Raw genomic sequence first — 20,290 nt, 5'->3', positions numbered from 1 at the left:
GGAAAATAAAACCAACGGAGACTTCTAAACTTGAGAGAGGCCAGAGAACAGATGGGTTCAACCAGGGGGTCTTCCAACTGTGTTCCCAGGAGCCCCTGGATGCCTCCTAGGGGCTTCCCAGGCTGGGACTCAGGGCCATGACTGCCCACCCCTCCCCCACCGTCCTGACTGCACCACTAGATCTCAGTTCTCATCTGTTCTATGCTTTGAGTTCCCACACTGGACTTCATTTAAAGAATGCCTTATCTCAAACACAGGCTTGCAATAGAAAAACAAAGTGTGGTGCAGTCAATACAGCTCGGCATCGCAAAGGCACGAACTACTGACACTCACCAGCATGGATGTCTCTCAAGTGCATTACGCTGGCTGAAAGGAGCCGCATTCGAAAGGTTGCATACTATATGATTCCCCTTAAATGACATTCTAGAAAAGATAAAAGAGTGGGAACAGAAAACAGATCAATGATTACTAGGAGCCAGGGAAGGCATGGCTGACTGTAGAGGGTCATAGGGGCTGGGGTTCATGGGAATGGTCCATGTCCTGATCGCGGTGGTGGCTGCACAGTATACACATTTGTCAGAAGTTACACACCTGTACACTAAAAAGGATGAATTTTACTGTATGTAAACAATACCTCAAACAACCCGACTTAAAAAAAAAAAAAAAAAAAGCCAACTTGGAGATCCCTGCCCAAGAAATCTTTCATTCTAACGTTTTCATGAACAAAAAAAAAATTAAGCTAAAGGTAACAGCATCTGAGTCTGAAGGATAATAAAGGGGATGACCGCCTCCACTGAGGGCCTTCTGTAAATTAGGTAATCTGCTAGTTGTTTCAGTTCACTTATTAAAATTCAAAATTGTATACATGTATTATCCTCACAATAATTCTACGGAGAAGCTAAAACTCAATGGGCTAATTGTGGCAGATTGCATTTTCCAGAACAGCAAGAGATCATGTAAAAAATAAATAAATAAAATAGTACAATGCTATGTTTTAAGCTACTTGGTTTGGGAGGTGATTTGCTATGCAGCGGTAGATAATTGGAACATTGGGTAACCAGCCCAAGGCATCTCCACAGCCAGTGCTCATTGCCGGCATCCCAGATCTGCTGCCTCTCTGTTCAGCTTTGTTCCTGAATAAAGCATCGCAGGTCCCAGCCTCCAGACACAGCCACAGAAAGTAACTCTGAACACACTATTTTTTAGAGCAGCAGGACCCAGCTCTTCTCTGAAAGCGAGGTACCAAAGTGGTGCCTGACCCATACATAGTAGGTGCTCAATAAATACCTAGCAAATAAAAGAATAGATTCCAGGCCCATTCTAGAAGCTGACATAACAATGAAAAATATGCAGTTCCTGCTCACACAGAGACTGCTCTTTAGGGAGGAGAAAAGAGTAATAAGAAGATGATTTTACACACTAAAGGACATGAAGAAAATGAGCAGGCTGTGTGACAGGGAGGGGACTGAATGTGGTATGGAGGTCAAGGAAGCCCTCTCTAAACAGATGACACTTGGAGCCTGAAGGATAAAAAAGATGCCATCTTTGGGCAAGTGAGTAGGTATGTTCCTGACAGAGGGAATGGCCAAATAAAATAGTGGAAAAAGACATATACACACACAAACAATTCTAAAAATAGAAAAGAAAGACTCAGGCTGGTGGAAGGAAGCCTCCCTTATTCTAGAGACAAACAACTAAAACTAATAGTAAATGGTAGCATGGAATACAGGGAAGGACATTGGCTAGGAGTCCAACTTTGCCACTAACACCTCACATGACCTTGAGAGGATCGTTTTCTCTCTCTGGGCTATGAAATAGGGAGGTTGGACTAGAATTGGCATTAGGCTGGAGCCAGCTCACATCAGCTTGTGAGAGTACATTGTGCACATCTCTCCCTAGCTCCACATTCAGTGGTATCACACGGGTAGGCTGAAAGTGGCCATTGAGAGAGTATCCACACCATGGAAGCTGGCACGTCCTGTAAATGGAACTGTTTGCTGTTGTTGTTTTAGAGATGGTTGTTAAACACTTACAAGCACACCACTAAACTAAATAGGTGCTTCTCAAATATTTTGCTAAAGTCTCCTATTGTCAATTCAAAATTCACAATTTTACATTCTATACCCAAGTGTATATGTGCTTCCTATTTCCTCACACTCTTGAAAATATGAAATTTTATCCTCCTAACTTCAGGAAGGTGCATGTTGATAATCCTGTGGATTTTTTACATGACACACACACATGCACCCATGCACTTCTCCCTGGCTAAGTGCTGCCCTGTGGTCAAGGTAGGCATTATTCAGTCTGTAAATGTAAGCCCACCACCCCCATCTCTCTCCCTCCCTTTTCTGTTTTTCTTCCAAACCCAAGGCCTTCCCTGACTTGGATTTGAACTTGGGCACTGGGGAGGAGTAAGCCAACCCTGGTAACCCGCTCACAAGTGTATTTGTGCCCTGGAGCTCAGCACAGAAGCTGGCCAGTGTCTGCTCTTGACACCGGGGCCCAGGCCTGGCCAAGCAGACATTCCCACCCTCTCATGACACTGCAGCTATGGGGCTCCTTGCAGCTGGCCCTACCAATGCTGCCAACATCCATGGGTTATTTCTCTACAGACAGAAAGGAATGAGAACTTCCTTTTCCTCCTCTTCTCTCTCCTCCTCGTCCTCTGGAAGTGTGTGGGCTTAGCTCATCACACTGGGGCTAGGTCTGGGAGATCTGTTTTCTGTGTTTTAGACTCGAGGCTGCCGCAGGCTTCCTGGCTGACCTTGGACACATGGTTATGTTTTGTCTGTGCCTATTTTTCCGCTTACCTCACTGCTGGGGATGGCTGGGTGGATGTCTGAGGCAGCCTCAAAAAAGCAGACTACAATAGTTCCAAACACAGAGCTGGTACATGGACTATGGTTCTGTACCATCAAGACAGGGGCAGAAACCCTGGGGTGTCTGGAAAATTCCAGAAAAAAAATGTTTATAAAGCAACACCATCCCCCAAAGGAGGTTAGAGAACTCTGTGGAGGGGAGAAGGCAGAATGTAGTGGGAATCGGGTCGGAATGGGGGAAGGGGACAGCTGGGTAGTGGAGGAATCGTCTCCTCCCTCTCTTCTAAACTCCTCAAAGCAGCTCTCACTGTCTCTGCTTCCTCAGTCCCCCAGGACCACCTCCCCACCATGCCACCAAACCGGCACCAAGGATGTCAGTGCCTCTTCATTGCTAACCCAATGGCCAGTCTTCTTAGCTAATATCACTACCCACCTCATTTCATTTTGAACAGTCCTTCACTCTCTTTCTTAAAACTCTCTACTCTCCTGTCTTAGTTCAGGTTCAGTCAAAGTGAAATCCAAAACAAGGACTTGGATGCAAATAGTTTATTTGGGAGGTGGTCCCAGGAAGCAGAAGTGAGATGCAGGGAAAATGGGACAAGGAACGAGCATGTTTTCTGAATCCTGCTATGGGCAGCTGGGACTCCATCCCTCCTGGGTCCTCTGAGCAACTTTACAGAATGTACCTTGGAATTGCTTCTGCCAAGGATGAAAGGCAGAAGCATTTAGCTGGGCTCTTGGTGCCCACGGGTTGAGGGTCACTCGCCAAGAGCATTAACTCCCTCAGGCAAGAAAGCAGACAGCCATGGTGGATGCTTGATGTGGGGAGCCACCTGCATGCACAGGAACTGTCCACACTGCATGTAGCTCCACTCAGTGGTGGACTGAGGGATGATGTAGGACACACTGATATCCCTCCTAGACTTGGCCTCCATGACATCTCTCTCCTGTGATTCTCCTCCTACCCTGTTACCATGCCTTCTCCATCTGTTTCCATAATCCTCTTCATTCTGTTCTCACAAGCTCCTTGACCAATTGTACTCCTCTGTTCATACCTGCCCTCTTGCCAGCCCTCTCCTCATCCAATGCCTTTGGCTTATCTCCATTGATGCACTAAGCACACCTTTCAGTTTGTATTTCATCCTCCTCCAAGAAACTTCTTAAAGGCAGGGACAAGACTTCTGGTGGTCTGTTGCCACACAGTACCACACAGTGTTGGGCACATAGTAGGGGCTCAAAAAAGTGTAGTTCCTCTCCCCTTCCCTGTACTAATGGCAATGTTATGGAATCATGTTGTGATTTCATGATAATGGTGATGTTATGGAATTTCCCAATCCTTAAGATCTAATTTGAAAGTTACCTGCTAGTTTCGATTTTCTTTACTTTCTGGAGAAAGAGGGCCCCAGGATGGTGGGAGTTGCCAACCTGGTAGGTAGGATGCTGCCTCTCTGGGATGCTACCCTGAACGTCACCCAACCTAGAACTTCTCTATCCATGATGTTCCCTCCCTGTTTCACAAAGCTCAGTGAATTTAACAATTCTATGTGCCTTCCAGGCAATAGTGCTTATTATAAAGAAATGAAGGTTGGAGATTCCAATTAACCAGTAGATGAGCAGCCATTCCATGCACAGGACCATGCCAGACATTAGGCTTCAAGAAGGAGAAAATGCATGAGGAAGAAGAAGGGAAGAAGTAGAGGGCACCTCTGTCTTTAAGGAGTTTATAATCTAGGTGGTGGAGGCAAGGCTGAGAACACAGACTCCTCTGCCAAGAAATACTGGTGTTGACACAATCAACTGGAAAAGAACTGGCTGTTTGGTAAATGGTGCTGGGTAAACATGAAGAAAAATGAAATCGGATCCCCACCTATCAGTTCGCGCAAAGATGAGCTCTAGCTGGGTTGAAGACCTAAAATAAGATGCTAACTGTCAAGAGAAGACATGGTAGGAGAACACCTTTATGGTCCAAAGGTAGAAAATTAAACACACCTTTAAATGCACAAACAATAAGACAAAATATTGGTGAATAGGCTTTATCAAAACTAATAGGATCTCTATTCCACAAAGTTCACAGGCAGATAACAAAATGAGGGAAAATATTTGCAATGTCTCAAACAGAGAAATTAGTATCCAAGCGTTGCAGACCCTTTTGCAAATCAACGAGGAAGAAAAAGCAAACCCAATAAAAAAAAATGAGCAAAGGACACGACCAGGCAATCAACATACGAGGAAACCTCAAAGCTAACAACTTAAAGAAATACTTAATGTTGCTAGTAATCACACAAATTGAAAATTAAAACTGTGAGATAAAGATTTGGAATAGAAGGACCTTCCTTCCACCTACTGGTGCACATGAGTGTGAACTCACATGGTCAACACACTTCTGGCTCTAAAAAGAAGTCATTCATCCTGTGACCCAGAAATTCTGCCCCTGAGTAAATCCCCAGATTTGCTCTTACAAATCTATAATTGGCTGAGGATAGAGCTATGCATCGTGGTGCTGGTGATAGTAGAAGCCAGAAAGAAAATGAATGTCCTCCGGTGGAGAAATTGTGCACACTACATGCAGCTCGGAGGCCCAGCCAACAGTTTGAAGCAACAAAACAGATAGCACTTATTTTGTATGGTGGGGAGCTTTATAAAAGTAATGAGTGGGGGGAAAAAGTAGAATGAGATCTATAACATGAAATCATTTATATAAACTTAAAGGCATGCACCCAAAACAACAAAATATATTTTCAAGCAAAGAAATAGACTGAATGGTGCTATTCCAGTTACTATGGCTCAGTGACAGGTATCCCAAAACTTAGTGACTTAAAACAACCATTCTACACTATTGCGTGGATTCCAGAGGTCAGGACCTTAAATAGGTTTGCCAGGAGATGAGCTCCACATGGGCACTGACTGGGGTCACTAGGTGGTATCTGCGGAAAGCTGAGTGGTCTGCAGGGCTCAAGGCAGCTTGCTGACATGTCTGGCATTTTGGCAGGGGCTCAGCTGGGGCTGTCAACCAGAGTGCCTCTAGCATTTGCATGGTAGTCTCAGGGTAGTTGGGTTCTTACAGAGGCTCAGAGTACCAGCAAGCAAGGAGGAGGCTGTGTGGAAGTCACATGGCATCACTTTCACCACACTCTAATGGTGGAAGCAGTCACAAGCCCACTCAGATTCAAGGAGAGGGACATAGATTCTGGGGTCTTTATGGGAGAAGTTTCAAAGAATTTGCGGTCATTTAAAATCTCCTCTGTTGTCTGTGGTAGGGAAGGAGTACAGGAGAAGAGAATGAGGCTAAAAGAAAATAAATGGGGAAGAAATTCTATGTTGAATGGTGGCTCCATTCAATAAATCCAACTTAATCTATGCATGTGGTCTTATTTGCATAACAAGGATGCAAGGAACAAGGATGTTCATGGAAGAAATTAACATAAGGATCTTAAAATGAGATCCTCCTAGATTAAATAGGTAGGCCCTAACTCCAATGCAGGTGACCTTATAAGAGGGGGAGATTAGGTGACAGGAGAGGAGAACACATGGGGGGCAGAGGCTACTGGAGGAAGAGGCAGAGATGGAGCTATGTAGCCACTAGCCAAGGAATGCCTGGAGAAGGATGGATTCTCGCATAGAGGCTCCGGAGGGAGCACAGCACTTGGCAACACCTTGATTTTGGACTTCCAACTGCAAGATTTCTGAAATAATATATTTCTGTTGTTTTAAGTCACCTGTTTGTGGCAATTTGTCACAACAGTTCCAGGAAACGAAGGCATACTGTGACAAAAAAATGTACCAGGATTTTTTAAAGGAACTCTTTCCATCTTCATTTCTCCTGAGGCCTAAAGGCCAAGAATGTGCAAATGAAGGGCGATCCCAGCATGCCAAAGGGAATTCAGGCCAGATTTCCAAAAGTGATGCCTGGAAACCAGGCATGTGACACTTTGTCTCTTGACCACCTCAAGGTTACAAAGGGTTGAACCCAACGTGACCAAAGAATTCTCTGAGGGAAGTGGTTGGTGGCTGTGAGGCCCACCCTCCCAGGAATGGGGTGGGAATGCTGCTACCCTCCCCCTCAACCTGCTCAACCTGGAGCAAAGGAAATCAATGAGACCCTATAGTCTCCTAGTCCTAGGGCCTAGGAATCTGAAGGCCAGAGGTGTGGTCATCAGCCTGAGGTGGGGGTTGGGTGGCTGCCCTGGAGCCAGCCAGGCCCCCATGGATGGCAATGGCAGAGCAAGGGCGCCTGCAGGCTTGTCAGGTAGCAGATGAGGGTGAAAGAGGGTGGCAATAAGACCATTTCAAGTCCTCTTGAGACTTGCCCCTTTCCTGACCCTCACCATTGTCCCTCAACTTCCCTCGGGAAGAGTCAAAGGTGAATGCCAAGGAGGAATATGTGCCCTAGCCAGAGAAATAGCAAGAGAGCTCATCCCGCCCACTTGCCCATGGCTGCGGGAACAAACCTGAGCTAGGCAGGACCGTCACATCCAGAGTTTGGGTGATTACACTGCACTGGGCATATCAGGACTTAAACTGAGTCAAGTCTTCTATCTGAACGAGTGCCTGAGGACATTTTATCACCTAAAACTGAACAGATGAGAAGAGACAGCTGGTGGTTCCTTCCTGGGGTTGGGGAGGAACTGGCCTGGTGGTGTGCATGGGATGGGTCCAAGGAGACAAGAGCAGTGTTGGGATCACACTGATCCCAGTTGCGGAGACAGGAATATTGACAGCTACCAGCTGCCACACCATGACTTGCTGAGCCAGCACAACAGTAGGGTGCTAGCATCTACCTGGGTAGTCTCTTTTTAAAATTGTTATTTTTTTAATTGAAGTGAAATTCACATAATATAAAATTAACCATTTTAAAGCCAGGGATGCCTGGGTGGCTCAGCAGTTAAGCATCTGCTTTCGGCTCAGGGCGTGATCCCGGGGTCCTGGGATCGAGTCCCACATCAGGCTCCCTGCATGGAGCCTACTTCTCCCTCTGCCTGTGTCTCTGTCTCTGTCTCTTTGTGTCTCTCATGAATAAATAAATAAAATCTTAAAAGAAAAAACATTTTAAAGCCAACAATTCTGGGGGTATCTGGGTGGCTCAGTCAGTTGATCATGTAACTCTTGATCTCAGTTCAGGTCTTGATCTCAGGGTTGTGAATTCAAGTCCCACATTGGGCTCCACACTGGGCATGGAGCCAACTTCAAAAAAAAAAAAAGTGAACAATTCAGTAGCATTTAGTACATTCACAGTGTATGCAACCAGCACCAATGATGATTCTGAAACATTTTCATCACCCCAGGAAGGAACCCCATATCCACCAAGCAGTCATTCCCCATTCCTCACCCATGCCCCTAGCCCCAGGCCCTGGAAACCACCAGTCTGCATTCTGTCTGCATGGATTTACCTACTTTGGATATTTTGTATGAATGGTGTCACACAATATGTGACCTTTTGGGTCTGGCTTATTTCATTTAACACAATGTTTTTGAGGTTCGTCCAGACTGCAGCATGTATCTACCGATTCATTCTTTCTGTGGCTGAATAATATTCCATTGTATAGATAGGTCATAGTTTATTTATCTGTTTATCCACTGGTGGGCATTTGTGTTATTTCCACTTTCTGGCTATTGAAAATAGTGCTGCTATGAACACGCGTGTACATGTATGTGTTAGAGAGCTGGTTTTCAATTCTTTTGGATATGCACCTAGGAGTGGAATCACTGGGTCATCTGGCAATTCTTTCCCACTGAGGCTGAACCATTTTGCATTCCCGACAATAATCTCCAAGGAGTCCAATTTCTCCACATTCTTGCCAACACTTGTTATTTTGTTTTGTTTTTTTATTATAGCCATTCTATGCGGTGTGAAGCTGTATCTCATTGTGGTTTTGATTTCAATTTCCCCAATGACTAATGATGCTGAGCATCTTTTCATGTGCTTCTTGGCCATCTGGATGTCTTTGGAGACATATTCATTTGAGTCCTTTGCCCAAGCCCTTTCTTTAATGGTGCTGTCTTTTTGTTGTTGAGTTTTAAGATTATACACACACACACACATACACACACATATATTCTAGATACCAGATCCTTACCAGATATATGATTTGCAAGTACTTTCTCCCATTCAGTAGGCTGTCTTTTCACTTTCTTGCTAATACCCTTTGATGCACAAAAGTTTTTAATTCTGATAAAGCTCAATTTATCTAGTTTTTCTTTTGTTGCACATGCTTTTGGTGTCATATCTAAGAATCTGCTGCCAAATTTGAGGTCATAAAGATCTATCCTTGTCTTTTCTTGTCTTGTGGTTGGTCCATTTTGAGTAAATTTTGTGGACATGGTGCAAAATAGAGATCCAGGGATCCCTGGGTGGCACAGCGGTTTGGCGCCTGCCTTTGGCCCAGGGCGCAATCCTGGAGACCCGGGATCGAATCCCACGTCGGGCTCCCGGTGCATGGAGCCTGCTTCTCCCTCTGCCTGTGTCTCTGCCTCTCTCTCTCTCTCTCTCTCTCTGTGACTATCATAAATAAATAAAAATTAAAAAAAAAAAGAAATAGAGATCCAACTTCATTATTTTGCCTGTCACTACACAGTTGTCTGGATGCTCTATTTGACTCCTCATATTAACCTCAGGAGAGAAGCAGTGTTATCAACACCATTTTACAGATGGGGAAACTGAGGTTTTGAGAGGTGAAAAGTTATCCAAAGCCACACAGATAGCAAATGGCAGCACTGTGATTTGATATGGGCCATATCTGAGAACTGGTACTTCTAACCATCGTAGTCAATGCCTCCAATGCCTCTCTTTAGTCCTTCTGATTTCAGAGTGGCCCTTCCTAGTCCTCCCAGGGGCTCCCCTGCCCCCCACCCCCCACACCCAGGCATACCAGCAGAATCCTGATCCACCTCCTGGCTCCCAGCTCCTACCTCACCAGTCTTTGAAGCTATCATTTTCCTGCAACCTTCTGGGGATGGTGCAATTATGAGTTGGGAATCAGAGAGCCAGGCCCACCTTCACGGTTTAGGGTTGTCCAGATACTGTACCCATTGCCAACCCAGAGAGTCAGGCTGGCCGAGGGGGTCAAGATGAGAGGGTGTTTTTTTTCTTTTTCTTTTTTTATCATGTAACATTTAATAATTGCAAATATATTCATTACAATTTACAGATTAGTTAAAGTTATATACACAAATATAATTTTAGCTATAAAATCCCAACACACTGGTTACATTTAAGTCACTGGATCTGTAGAAGCCAATTTAGAGTCTTCTAGTCCCCTAAATTCACCTTCTTTAAATTATACAAAAATAAAATCTGATAGTTTTGATTTCAAGTTAAAGATGAAGAGGTGCTGTTATCACATTGGACGCTCAGAAAAGGAAATTTTACCTGTCTATACAATGCCTTTCACATGCTACATTGATACTTAAAGCACCATTGCAAGACTTAAAATGTGTACAATGTTCAATCACAACTTCTAAGTTTAACTGTGTTCTAACAACTAGGATTGGGATGAAAGGACAAAAAGTTTTTCTCCTTCAGTCCAACTTAAAAACAGCCCTGTCTCTATCACTTCTTTTAAAGAAGGGTAGTAAATGGGAGAATCCTTCACCAAGCTTCTACTCATTTGGTGGTGAGGCTGGAATTCCAAGGGAACAAGTTTCTGAAATCCAGTAGATGTCAAACTATCCCATTATTTTCAAATATGCGGAGGTGCTAGATTTAGTTTTTAAAAGAAGTGAAATAAAACAGTATATACTTCAGTCTGGTTTTAAAAGAATGAATATATATATATATATATATATATATATATATATATATATATTTTGAAAAGCAGCCATTTCACCAACATTGAATGACTTCTTTTTCCAATTTTTTATTTATTAATTGAGAGAGAGTGAGAACGAGAGAGATCACAGAGGGAGAAGGAGAAGTAGACTCCCCAATGAACTCAAAGCCCAACCCTGGGCTCAATTCCATAACCCCGAGATCATGACCTGAACCAAAGGCAGATGCTTACCTGACTGAGCCCCCCAGGCACCCTAATGTCTTCTTTTAAAAACCTGTTCTGTGTCTTCTTTTTTCCCCCCAGGTCTTGTTTTTTCCACCCTCCCTGACCCCCCTCTCCCCTCCTCACATGTGAAAATGCATACACAAAACTGTATCCCCTTGTTACTCACACCCTGTAAGATGCTAGCTCTATAGTCTCAGGGATAACCTAGGATCATGCAGGGCATGCTGTTGGGGCCCAGTGAATGCATGTTGAATGAGCTGAACATGCATCACACAGCAGTTAGACACAGCAGTTCTCAGTCCTGGCTGACATCAGAATCACCTGAGCAGCGATAGAAAGATACCTAAGTCAGGCTCCCCTCCCCACCCCTCACCCTGAGAAAACCATGATTTGATTGGCCTGGGATCGGGATTGTTTTAATAATTCCAGAGGTGATTCCAACAGGTGTGCAACAATGCTCCCAGGGGATCAGCCCTGCCCAAGCTGGGCTATGAAGCTGTTGCCCAGAGGCCTTGTTGCCCAGAGGCCTCACCTCCCACCAACTGCCCCCAGCCCTTGACTGAGCATTGCACGAACTGGGGTGGCCCATTCCTGGGGGACACAGGGCTTTCTCATGAGCAACTTTGGCTCCAGGCCTCCCCAAAGGCCTTGCTGAACCTTTCTGAACCACATGGTCTAGGACACTCCCATCCAACCTTCATTCCCACAGGTCCGCCAGGCTTATATAATTCCTCAGGAATTCTAGCCAACTTCTCCTTAATTAACTGAGGAGGTGGGTCCCTGGTCTATAATCTTGCACAGCAGCAAAGGAAACAAGTCCCACTACCCTCCCAAGTACTCATCTCCACACAGGGAGTAACCCGCCATCTTAGGGCAGCTTCCCCAGTGCCAAAGATCTGGAACAAGCAATTTATTAAGGGAGTGTTTTCCAGGGACAACTAGTACAGTGTGAGAGGGGCCAGATGGGGAAGAATGGGGAAGCTAGGCAGCGCCGGCCTACCACAGCACCCTGGCCATGTTGCCTATATCCAGACCAGGGGTGCAGAGGCTAGAAGCACAGCTAATCTAAGTGTGGTGGTCAGAACAATGCCCTGCAAAATATCTGCATCCTAATCCATGGAATCTGTGACTATCCTCATTTCTGTGGTTAAGATGACTCTGCAGATGGGATTAAGTTAAGGATCTAGAGATGAGAAGGTTATCCTGGATTACCTGGGTTGGCCCAGCATAATCACAAGGGTCCTCGTAAGAGGGAGAAAGATGTGAGGTCGAAGGCAGAAGTTGGGCTAGTGTGGCCAGGGCCGCAAGCCAAGGGACCCAGGCCTCTAGAAACTGGCAGAGGGGAAAAGAGTGATTCTCCCCTATGGCTTGCAGGAGTGCAACCCAGCCACATCTTGGCTCTAGCCCAGAGAAGCCTACTTCAGACTTCGGGCCTCCAAAGCTGTACCATAAATTTGTATTGTTTAAGCCTCCCAGTTTGTGATGGATTACAACAGCAGCAGGAATGGAACTTCTCACTGAGCATTGGAGGGACACCTGGATCGCCCGGGAGCAGGAGAGAGTGGGAGGCTGTCCCCACTCGCCTCTCTATCCACCTACAGGCTATCCTGAGGCAGCTTCTCCTCACCTCTGCGTGTCTGATGAGGGATGGGGTCTCCTGCCCTGCTCCCCTAAAGCTGCCACCTAGAACTGGCCCCTCAGCAACGAGGTAACCTCAAGCCACCTTGTGGTCATCTGGTCTCGTTGCGTTAGTACCATCTTTTTTTGGTGTGTGAGACAAGGATCTGAAGAGCTGGCGCCTTTGGCTTATGCTTTCTTTCACTGTCTATGTGAATAATTAACTGTCTGAATCTAAAAGTGGATCATCTGTGTTCATTAGCCCCATCAGTCAGGGCCTGGTGATGGCCTGACCTAAATGTGCATAAATCTGACTAAGTCCCAGCCTCAGGCCAACCCTCTGGGGAGCTGGGGCAGGAATTACACCTGGAGACAAAGGAGATGGGTTCTGTTCTCTGCCAAAAGTCATTGGCTACCAGCTGCCCCACAGGGAGACTTAGTCACCCAAGCACCTCAGGCTCTTGATGTGACCAAAACGCTCCCCAGGACCCCAAAGGCCCTAGGTGTGAGCCACCAGCAGCCAAGCACAGGGACTTTGGAAAAGGGATCCCAGCAGACCAGGGAGGGGAAGAAGAGAAGAGAGTGTAGACTTTGCTCTACCCAAGAATCATGTAAGACTCACTGGGTGATAGATTTTTGAGCCCACGGACAGAACACAGATACAGGAGCCCATCCTACGCAGCTGGGGGAGCAGCACCCAGGTCCCAGAGCCTGACTCAGCCTTCCAGGGTGGGAGCTAACACTCCTGCCAACATCCAGGCTCAGAGTGGTGGCTGTCCATGGACCAGGAAAAGGTGGTTGTTTCCCTTCAGGAAACAATACAAGAGCCCAAGCCTGTACATTTCATGCCAAACTGCTCATGGAAGCCAGTGGGCAGCTGGCCATCCCAGGTTCTTGGAGCACAGAGCTACAGCAACTGGCTCGGCCTCCAACCTGTATGCCAGGCAAGCTGACCAGAGTGGCCCTTCGGTGACAGCACAAAGAACAGCCTTTGCCCCTCCTGTCTGGATATACCTTTATCTTTCCTTTTGCTAACCCCATCTCACCGCCCCTCTCCATTCACCCCACTGTATGATTCTGTTCCCTATACCTTCCCACCGACTTGTCTCCTTCTCTCCTGACTTAGGGATGACGAAGGCCCACAGGCACTTGGAATGTTGCTCTGCCATATACAGAACCCTCAGGGATAAAGGAACTTCACTCATGGAAGAAAAGATTGAAGGGAAGGAAAGACGTTCAAATCAGAGACTGGTTGACTTTTTCTGTAGACAACGTCATAGCAAGTATTTTAGACTCTGCAGGCCACACAGTCTCCATCACAACTACCCAATTTTGCCACCATGGCACAAAAGCAGGCACAGACAATATACAAACAAGTGGACCTGGCTGTGTTCTAAGAGAGCCTTTATCACACAAGCCAGCACTGGGCCAGGTTTGGCCTATAGGCATAGTTTGCTGACCTCTGGTTTACATATTCACTGACTCCAGTTATTTAAAATTAGAAGGAACTTTAGAGATCATCCTGTCCAGGAATGACAAATGGGTTTCAACCCACCTGCCAACTCTGCCTGCTTGGTAGTGGCTTCCTGGCTCATTGTGTTGAGAAGGGTTCTGAGGCCAATCCCTACCACAGTGTCATAAAGGAATAGCACCGTATGCCCTGGGCAGGGAGGGGCAGTGGCAGCACCAGTGCCTCATGTTGGCCACTTGATTAACTAAACTCCCTCATCTTCTATATGGCTAGCTCAATTCCAGAGAGGTTAAGTGACTTGCCCAATGCCACACAGCTATAGCCAGGGAGCTGGTCAACCAGCTTCTTAATGTTACTGAGGCAAAATGGAAAGTTATTTATCCTATTGTCTCATTACCATGTCTAAGCCAAAGAGATCCTCATGCCCCCTTTGTGCCAAGTTTCCAGGCCTGGGATCTTGAGAGGAAAGCCACAGAGTCCAGGACCCCATCTAGTCCTTGATTTGTGAGAATTTACATTTTGAGAGGCTTTCAAAACAACCCTAAAAACTTATATTATGATGTCTGAAAAGTGAGGCTGGCTCACAGGGAGTGCCGCCTGCCAGAACCTTGTTCATGGTGGGGCACAAAGTGGCTCCAGAGATAAGCTATGATTTCCCTTTGTAGCAGGAAATGCTTCACAAGCACCGTGGCCCACTATCTCATGAACCCTGTAGGGCTACAGCCAATCTTGAGCCCACATCAACATTGTGAAGCATGAAGCTCTTACTATTTCTCACCTGCGGGCCTATTTCCTAAGTTTCAAAATGCTTATCACTATCAGATAATAACTGCCAGGGCCTTTATTAATGCCAATTAATGACCAACTATAATAAACTTTCAAAACAGAATGCAGGTCAAACTTGTGGAAGAAACTTTTAAAACCCTGAACTCTGCAAATTAAGTCATTCTATTTTAAAAATCAGATTGTCTACTATTAGAGCATCTCTAGTATCAGAGCTTTGCAATTGTTTGAACCTCAGTGTCAAGCAAATGGAGTAGTCCTAACCTCACGGGTCCATTGCAACGGTCAAAGTGACAGATTGCAGCAGAGCCCACTTCGGAAGTCACTTGTAGCCTCAGGGGACAGTTCTGGGCCAGGCTACAGGCTTCCTCCTTTGAGCATCCATGTCGCTCTGCCCGAGAGTGTCCTCTATTTCCCCTTCCTCTGCCCCGCCCCCAGCAAATCTGGCCAGAAATGCTGGGGGAGAGACTGTTTTCAGGAGCAGTGACCAAGCAAGGAGGGATGGTGCCAAGTGGTGTAAAGAACTCCTGCGTCCTCATCCCCTATGCACGATTCTGAGATATTGTTTGCAATGATAAAACGACACAAGCTCTCAAAAGGTCCCCAAGGGCACTTGAGTCCTATTTCCTCCTGTCATTAGCACACCCACCATTGGTGATCTTCTCTTGCTTGTGTTACTTACTCCCTCCCGGGGCATCTGGGGTCATTTCTCAAATAAACTACCCATTTACCCAAGTCCTGGCCTCCGGGGCAGCCCAAACTGAAATACGTTTACACTCAGGCGGGCCTGAGAAGTTTGGTGCTTCCCACCTCCCCACGCCAGGGCAGTATATGGGAGGGTCACAACCTGTGGGCGCCGCTGGAGCCCTCACCGCGAGGAGTAAGAAGCGGGGTGGCCAGTGCAGCCACAGGTTTGTCCGTCCGGGATGCTTTCCTACTTTCCTTCCGCTGGTCGCCCTGGGGAGCCCCCACCCAGGACGCGGTCCTCGGGCGGCTGAGAACCGGGACCGCCAGCCCCAACCTCACACCGCGGGCGTCCTAGGACCCAGACCAGCCAATCGGAATAGCCCAGCCCCGCAGACGCTGTGAGTGGCTCGGGCAAGTCCGGTCGGAGTCCTCGCTGGGGCTGCCCTGGGGGCCCGGGAAGAAGCTGTAGAGGAGCCTCGAAAGCCCAGACCGGAAACTGGGAGGGTGCGTCTCAGCCTGGGAATGCCTGGGAATGCCTGGGATTTCTGCCCCGTGCAGAGGGCTTGTGTGCAGGCAAGGGAGGCTGGGAAATGCCACTCTCAGGGGTCCGGGCGCCTGCACCTGGAACAGAGTGCAGAGGACAGGAAGGGCGCAAGCGCAAATGCTCCTCCCAGAGCAGGTGGAAGGTGCAGAGAGAACGTGTGGGGGGATGGAAGGAGAGCCCCCCAACAGCTGGACCGGACAACTGCGGGAAGGGGGAAGGGGCAGGGGCAGAGGGGAGGCCGCCTTGCTCTTCGGTGCCGCTTCGGCAACAGTAAAAAATGGGGGTCCCGGTGTCTCACAGGTCACTGGACAAATGTCTTATAAGGTCCCTTAAAGGCCCAGGACTCTCCGATCCCAATTAGGTCTTGTCCAGATTCACGATTCCGTGTCTTCCGTCGCGTGGTTTTATGCATTTGGCAGCGGGGTTGGTTACACATTGATCTCCTTGGGAGCTGGGCCCCGGCGACCGCCTCATGCTGCTGCCTCCCAGCCTCCGAGGGCCACCGCCACCGCCACCGCCACCGTCGTCCGTATTACCTACCTCCAGGCTCCGGGCTTCTGGGGGGCGGGCCGGGGGGGGGGGGGGGGGGGGCGCGGCATTTAAACTCCTCTCTGCTCTTGAAATGTGCCCAGGGTCTTAAAGGAAGGATCCCTTTCAGAAAATGGACAGCCACCAAAATAAATTATCCAGAAAAATAAAACCTCTTTCTCTAGCACAGAAGAAATTTAAGAGCTCATTAGCCTTAGGAATATTTTCTAATATGTGAGGCCAGTAGGCAGAACCATGAATATTCATGAGCATGCTCCCTACCTCTCCATCCTGAAATGAAGGTGTTGGAAACCATCTTTTTAGGTACTGCCATTTGGGGGAAAGGTATATTAACTATCAGTAGGTTTATTGACCCAAAATACTCTAAAAATGAGATTTCTGACATTTTCATTAGAGCTTGTACCATGTTCTGCCACAAGTTAATTCCTGGGGAAGACAATGGGAAAAAACTGGCCAACCTACCAATTTCAGATCAAAAGTCTGGGGTCAATGATAATCCTGGCTAGTTTTATAAACTCTATTGGCCCTATCCCCACTTGGTTTCCCACCCTGGCTTCCATGTTGTTCCTATATTCTCCCACCATATGGGCAACTGCAGGCAGAAGGTCCCATGAGAACCAAACCAACCCAGGTAAAAGGGGGAGCAGAGCCTCCTAAAAGCTGATGAGGATCCTCCCAGGCTTCATGGATCAAGTCTTAGGCTCTTTCCCTTCCTGGGTCTTGTGTGTGTGTGTGTGTGTGTGTGTGTGTTTTCAAGGTTGAAGTAAGCCAATGGTTTTCAACCTTGTGCATTAGAATCACCTCCAGACCTTTTATTCTGTATTTTTTTTAAAAAGAGTTTATTTATTCACGAGAGACACACACAGAGAGGCAAAAACATAGGCAAAGGGAGAAGCAGGCTTCTCACAGGGAACCAGATGCGGAACTCCATCCCAGGACCCCAGGATCACGGCCTGAGGCAAAGGTGGATGCTCAACTGCTGAGCCACCCAGGCATCCCACCTCCAGACCTTTTAAATATGATCACACCCATGCTGCAGACTACTAATCATGGCAGTCTCTGAGGTGCGCTCAGTACTCCGTGTTTTACCATGCAGGTGAAATTATGTGATTTTAACATACAGCCAAGAGGGCTGTAGTGGCTGCTCTCTGAGATGATTGATGCTACCATCAATCCTCACACTTCCTAACATAAATGCGGTTCTCCACAGAGAGGGGGAGCCTGTTCTTCCACTTCTTGAACCTGGGCAGAAATGATGAATGCCGCTTCCAGTTTGGCTGATAAGAGAGGTGGCAGTCTCTCTTTTCTTCCTCGTGAAACATTTGTTCTTGGGATGTTCCCACTCAGAACCCAGCTGCCATGCCATGGGAAGCCCATACCACCTTGAGAGACCCAGTGAAGGTGGAGTCAAGTCAACAGCCCGGCCAGAACAGCTGAGAAGCCCTGGATCAAGGGGAGCCATCCACAGGTAGACAATCTCCTGAGGTACCTAATGTCCCCAGGGCATGGGGATACCAGGCACATCCACAGGGCTCAGCTCCTTCCTGTCTGAGTCCTGCCTCACCCCCACCCTGAGATAAGCCTGGTAAAAGCATGACAGCTTAGGGGGCAGGGCAGCAATGAGAGCAAAGGGGAATCCCTTCTGTTTAGGGAGAAGCTGACCATCAAGTATTCCCTTCTAGGGGAAAAGCGTCTTTGCTTTATTTTCAATTTTTCTGTTATTAATTTGTGTATAGTGTGTTATAATTCATAGATTTCCTGGTCCCCCTGGATGCTGGAAAGCAAATATGGTCAACAATTCATTTTGCAGAAGAAGGACCAGAAAGTTCAGACAGGTTATGTGACTTTGCCCAGATGCCACAACCAGTAAAAATTGAAATTGGGATCAATTCTGATCAAGTCCAAGCCAGGGCTTTTTTTCCTGCTATATTCCACTGCCTCTCCATTTTGGGGAGCAAAAAGATCAGAGGGTGTGGGAGAAAAATGCTGTATGCTACTTAATATCTACTCTCACTCTCTGACTTGGTACCAGGACCCTGACTTTATTCAGGGAAGGGATATATTCAGCTAAACCTACATTTCCCAGTCTTTCTTGTAGTGAGATGTGGACTAGTGACTAAGTGGGATGTAAGCCTTAGCATTGATGGGGCTTCCAGGAAACCTGCTTCAGAGGCATCTGTCTCAACTGAGAGGAGTACCCCTTTTGCTTTTCCTCCTTCCAGACTGCAGTTCATACAATGGCTGGAGCTCCAGTAGCCATATTACACCATGAGGTTACTCTGAGGGTAGAAACTACTTACTGCAAACAATAGAGCAGAAAGATGTAACAAATATGGGTTCTGCCCTGGATTGCATACCTTCTTTAAACTTCCTCATAAGGCAAAGAATAAATGCCTGGGGTTTTAAGTCACTATTTTTCAGGTCTCTGTTATAGTCAACAGCAATTTTAAATTCATTAGGTTTATGTAACTGACTATTCTAAAATTCTAATCAAAGTTACAATTTGATGGTGCAACTATCCATCAGGATACCAAAAGCCTATTTTCCATGCAAGGGGGACAGAGGCTGTAAACTAAGGCTGTGACTCCAGCAGGCATGTGTACCCCATAGGGGGGAATGGTAAATCTGCCATAAAGCAGCTATGCAATGGATAGTTGTTGGATGGACAAAGACTTTTGTAGACACCAGTCTTACCCATTTCTGGTTGCAATACCTCTGTTCCCTAGCATCCTTTCAAGGACTTGAGAAATACATCACACAAGAGTGACCTTTGTTAGTCTAGAAAGAGCAGAAGACTCAACTACATTTTCCAGGGAAGATCAGCCCCAGCCCTCAGTCCCCAGGGGTTTTATCTCCTGTCTCCCCTGGTGACCTTCAGTTTACTTCTGCAGTTGATGTGATACTAGTGAAGAATTTAAAGATATTTGCATGATCTGCATTCCTGTGATTTGCCATACAAGAACCTGTCCGAGTTAGTTATTGCCCTTTGGCTTAGGCTCTGGAATGAAGTCAAATGGAGCATCCTGAACCCAACCAGAAGCCTACCCCAGCCAAGCCCAGGCAAGCCTACTCAAGATCAGCCAACTACAGCAGACCTCCTGCCTCAGGGGTATGAAATAAAGAGTTGGTTGTGGGATTGTGTTTTATGTAACATCATCACAAAAGTAACTGACTGATACACCAGTCATTCAGATAGCCATGCTAGAAACTTGAATGTCACCCTTTACTCTCACCTCTTCTTCATGCCTCACACTCCAACCCCAAGCCCCAAATATTCCTCAAAGCCATCTCATCCTTCCAGCCTCTCTGTTTCTGCCTTACTACAGGCTTCATCTCTGGCTTAGAGTGACTTCCCAGTGGCCTTCCTGCCTTTAGATTGATCCACTCAAATCCACTCTCCAGGGTGAGTTTCCTGAAGTGTAAATCAGAACATAACTCTCCCTCACTTAAGACCCTTCCATGGGTTTTAATTAGGACCTTCTGTTTCTGCGTGCCATTCCTTCTCCTGGGGACACTCTCCACCTTGAATCTAACTCAGCTCCAACTCCTGCTGTTTGGAGCTGGTGACATCCCCTCAGACACTGCCCCCGCCCCCATCCCCCACAACCAGGCTCAGCGTCTTGCTGGGCACTGTCCAAGTTGCTGGGCTTTAGGACACTGTCAAAATTGCCTGTGTCTTGTCCAGCTCTTCCATAAACTGTGAGCTCCCCAAGGGCAGGGCCTGAATACATTTCCCCTGAGTAAACTCTGTATATGTGTCCAGCGCACAACCTGAGCCACTGCTGACAGAGGAGCTGCTCCAGTGTCATCTCCTGCTGCAGGAGGGGCC

The 20,290-nt window shown here is 47.0% G+C and overlaps 1 long non-coding RNA gene across 2 annotated transcripts; it reads left to right on the top strand.

Annotated features, from left to right (window-relative positions):
- Nucleotides 1–1,354: 1,354 nt before the first annotated feature.
- On the top strand, nt 1,355–19,583 carry LOC112673540 (uncharacterized). 2 transcript variants are annotated; one of them, XR_003144856.3, is made up of 3 exons: nt 1,355–1,553; nt 17,809–17,929; nt 19,457–19,583. It is a non-coding gene; the product is annotated as an uncharacterized LOC112673540 (long non-coding RNA). The 2 variants fall into 2 exon arrangements; XR_007405658.1 differs by having other exon boundaries at nt 1,355–1,561.
- The last annotated feature ends 707 nt before the right edge of the window (nt 19,584–20,290 follow it).

Source organism: Canis lupus, chromosome 24, assembly GCF_003254725.2.
Source record: "Canis lupus dingo isolate Sandy chromosome 24, ASM325472v2, whole genome shotgun sequence".
Classification (NCBI taxonomy): domain Eukaryota; kingdom Metazoa; phylum Chordata; class Mammalia; order Carnivora; family Canidae; genus Canis; species Canis lupus.
This window is presented reverse-complemented; position numbering and strand designations above follow the sequence as displayed.